Source organism: Chaetodon trifascialis, chromosome 8 (genome assembly GCF_039877785.1).
Source record: "Chaetodon trifascialis isolate fChaTrf1 chromosome 8, fChaTrf1.hap1, whole genome shotgun sequence".
NCBI lineage: Eukaryota > Metazoa > Chordata > Actinopteri > Chaetodontiformes > Chaetodontidae > Chaetodon > Chaetodon trifascialis.
The window spans coordinates 591347-595965 of NC_092063.1; positions in this window are offsets into that span (position 1 = coordinate 591347).

The following is a 4619-nucleotide window of genomic DNA, read 5'->3' on the forward strand; positions in this document are numbered from 1 at the left end:
CAATGTAAAAGTACTAACACCACAGTGTAGAAATACTCTGTTTGAAGTAGTCATACATTCAACATTTACATTGGCAAAAGCACAAGAGTATTAGCTTCAAAATATACTTTAAGTGCCACAAGTAAAACTACTCATTATGCACAATGCCCATTTTAAAGTAAAGAAGGTAGTAACAAACATTATCAATGAAATGAAAAAGTACATTTGCCCGAATTGTTGTGGACAAGAAGTACAAAGTCACAGCAAATACCTCAAATAATACTCAAGTGCAGTACTTGAGTAAATGTCCTCAGTTCCTTTCTACCACTGACGGCTGATCTCCTGCCTGCTGTTTGTCTGTCGTGAATGCATTAACTGTGTCAGCGCTGACTGCTGAGGACGGTGCAATGAATCAGTGAACCAGAAAAGAAAAAACACAGCAGTTTTGCTTCCTGTGTTTGGGTGAGCATTCGTTTGCATTTGCATTGAAACGCAGACAAACAGTTACAGATTACCTTTTTAACTGAACTCACATGTTGAAAGTTAAACCAAAGTGGATCATTCAAGGATTTTAAAGGATTCTGGTTTCTACCACACCCTCCCTACACCCTACCACAGTCCAGAAGAACCAGATATTTTTATCTTCTCTTGTGTGCACAAATTATAATACAGCATCTAGTATCTCGTGAAATCAAGCTTCATATCTTCATATCGTATCTTTTGGGACTTCTGGAGCTGTGAGGGACGATGTGAGCTCCAGCTGAGCAGCAGATAGAGAAGTGAAGAGCTGCAGGACGACAGCGTGAAGTCCTGCTGCAGGACAGCTGGAGGACAGACGACTTCAGTGTGTTCCCAGATAGCATCGAGACCTGATATCCATCTACTGTTAACTCTCTCTCTCCCTCTGTCTGCGTCTATGTCTCTCTCTTGGAGGCAGAGGATGTTGGCTGAGGGCGGCGCAGTGACCCAGAGTTTATAATTTAACACTCATGCATGATGGATGAGACACTCACACAGAATGAGCCAAATTCAGGCACAAAGTTCTGCATTTAAAAGCTGAAAGAGGGAGTGGAGACAGAGGGGGAGAGGAGGGGAGAGGAGGGGAGGAGAGGGGTAAAAAGATATGGATCGAGAGAGAGTGAATCAATCGACTGAGAGAGGAGAAAAAGACAGTAAGTGGAAAGAGTGGAGGAGGAAGAGGAGATTTACTATGTGAACGTCTATATTTATTTAAAAGGAGGAGGAGAGGAAAAAGAGGAAGAAGGGATGTAGAGATGCAAGAAGGAGAAGAAGACAGTGAAGTGGAAAGAGGCGGGAGATGGAGAAAGACCAGAGGAAGTGAGCTGGGAAGAAAGAGGAAGAGAGGAGTGATGGGTTTGGATCTGTTGACAGAGAGGGATTTAAAGAGGGAGAGGAGGAGATCAGAAAGAGGAGGTGAGGAGGTGAGGAGGAAAACACTGGATGGAGGGGAGGACGTGTGAGGGGGAGGAGGATGAAGAGGGAGGACTCCTGTAAGGCTGACACTGAAAGCAGAAGCTGCTAAAATTCAGCTGGCGCGAGTCTTAAAGTGTCCTCCCCTCTGGGACACGCCGACCGCAGACAGCAAACACACCCTGAGAGAGACGACACGACAGCACGCCGCCGTTAAAGGCTTTAAAATAAACAGACAGCGGAGGCCGTCAACCTTTCAGTCAACACGCAGACGAGAAGAACAGCTGTCAGCAGCCATGACGCTCTGCTGGAGGCTGAACGTCCACATTGGACGGACAGAAGTGTGTCCACAGGTACATTCACCACAAGCCAAAACACACAGAAGACGGCCTTCATGGCTGCTGACTGTTGGGACGAGGTTTGAGGAGTCAGAGGATTTCTGAAGCTCTGAAGTTCATCACCTGGTCTTTCCTAATGATGACTGTGAACGAGCCAGAGACCGACAGGCTAATTAAGGTCAGACGCCTTCTTAGAAGTTATCTGAGAGCTCAAACCTCTTGGGCTGCCCAAACTTTTTCACCAAACTTTCAAAGTGGTAAAAATACAGAACGATCGTTTCCTGGAAATCATGCCTGAAATGCTCTGACATGAACAGATATGTACAGTATGTACACATACGAGTACATACAGCCTGTTTGGATGTACACACGATGATTTTTTTAAACTGTGATATATAATTCACAGTCTGTGGGTACAGTGGGTGTTTTAGTGTTATAGTGTTTTCTGACAGCATGTGACTGATGGTTCAGGCGGTTCTTGAGTCTGGTTCTGTGACGCACAGCGTTCTGCGAGTTCCGACCTTCACCTTAAAACTAAGACTGAACCCTCACAGACCTTTAAAGACACGAGGAGTCGACAACGAGGCCTCAGCCTGAAGGTCTGAAGCTCCTCGTCTCCCCACGAGGGCAGGAGCGCACACACGGCACAATACGAGCACGCAGTCAAACAGGCACATCCTCACACACACACTGGCATGCAACGCTGTGCACGCACACACACACACACACACGCACACGCACACACACACACACACACACACAGAAGGTCAATGGGTGGTGGAGCTACATTAGAGAGAGCGAGTATGCACTTCCTTCTCACGCAACCCTGCCTCACTCACTCACTCTCTCTCTCTCTCTCACACGCACACACACACACACTCATTCATATTCATTTTCACTCATCCATGTACTAAATGTCTTTGCTGTGCAGAAACTTGTCCCACTTAAGACTCTTCGGAGGGACAGACAAAATTAAGGCCATTGTCTTTATACAGAAAAAAAATCAGAAATCACACATGTTCCTCAAAGAGCAACGTGGACACCTTCTGTCCTCCAGGACAGCGTGGACACCTTCTGTCCTCCAGGACAGCGTGGACACCTTCTGTCCTCCAGGACAGCATGGACACCTTCTGTCCCCCAGGTAAAAATCTCTACAGAGTAAAATTCCAATGTGGACAATCATGAAGACAAAATGTACTGCAGACAAACAGCAGAAATAAAAATACAGACTGACAAATTGCTTGTATTGACAGAGCTGTGTGTACTCAGACCCTGTATAAGTACTAATACACCATGTGGAAATACTCCACTTCAAGTCCTGCATTCAAACCTTCCTCAAGTATAACATTCTGCAAGTATTGTCAACTGACTGTACTGTACTGTACTGTACTCAAAGTAAAAGTACTTCTGTTGCAGTAAAGTGTTCCCTGTCAGTTTCTGTTTGTGGATTAATGTCACTGCTGTATTCATGTGTGTGTGGTATTTTACTGTTGTACTGGGGACAGATAAAAATAATATATGAATATAAAAATACAGTACAAGTATGCCAACATGAACCTTAGTGCACGCTCTGTGGCACGAGCACAGTAACAATGACAACACACACAATGCTTGGTAAGCTAGCGGCACGAGCGCAAGCATGCGCACTTAGAAAGCTAGCAGCTAGCTTCAAGTCCCACAGCCAATGTAAACTATTAGCAAATGATTTCCTGTTAGCCAGTGACTCAAAGCAGCACAATACAGCGAAGGTGAACGGTTTCCCACTCAGATCAAAGCAGATTCAATGAAACACACCATGAATCACTTAAGCTAGCCTGCTTTAACGGCCCATCCGCGGGTCGCGGGACAATTTACTGCTGCATATTTTCTCTTTGGCATTGAAGCAAACACTACGTTCACGTTTATACTCATATGAAACACATCTGGAAAGCAGTACAAGCACAGCAGGAGGCTCAATAAACACCAACAGCAGACAAATAAGTGATTTTAAAACTGAGGCAACTCACCGCTGATGTCTCTCATTGATCCACAGATCGATAAAACTCCGACACAAACGGTCTGGAAACGTCCACAAAGGTCCAGAAGATCCACTGCAGTGAAGACATTTAGTCCAAAACATGAAAATAATCCACAGAAACATGTTTTCTCCTTTCAAATTAGCAGCAACGCTCCTCTCTCTGCTTGGCTTCTGTGTTTTTCCAGTTACAACTTCCGGAAATTGCCTCGTTCCTCACTTGACCAATCACGATAGGCAGATGAGGCTTAGCAACCAGAGGAGCCAATAGCAGTCTGAGTTGAACTGAGGGGCCTTCTTCTCTTCTTCCATATAAACATTGAGCCAATCACAGCTGAATATGCAGACTGACGCTTCTAATAGCCAATGAAATTCTGAACTCTCTTCAGTTGTTTAGTTAAAGTTCTGATCACCTCAAATCAATGATTACATTGATAATAGTGATATTACTCACAGTTTGAAGTGATGAATAGTAAATGGCCTCAATATAGAGATACTTAAGCATGGATACCTCAACTATGAATATAGATGACCAAAGTTTAGATTTAATGAATGTAATTTTAGAAGATGAATATAATATGTCCGTAGATATTAAGGCCGATTTTTTTGTGGACACCAATAGAGAAAACATCTGAAAATATTCCGTTTCTGTAGTATTATTATCCGTTTTTATTATATTTGGACTAGTTTAAGGCTTTCTGCTGTTGCCTCATTGTGTTTTCCAGCTAATAAGTCCAGAAAAAGTCATCTGCAGCCTCTATTTACAAAAAATATTCAGTGGAGTTGAAGTGGAAAGCTGCATATTAAGCTCTAGACCAGACTAAAGTATTAATATTTGCAAGTGTGAATAACAGTTA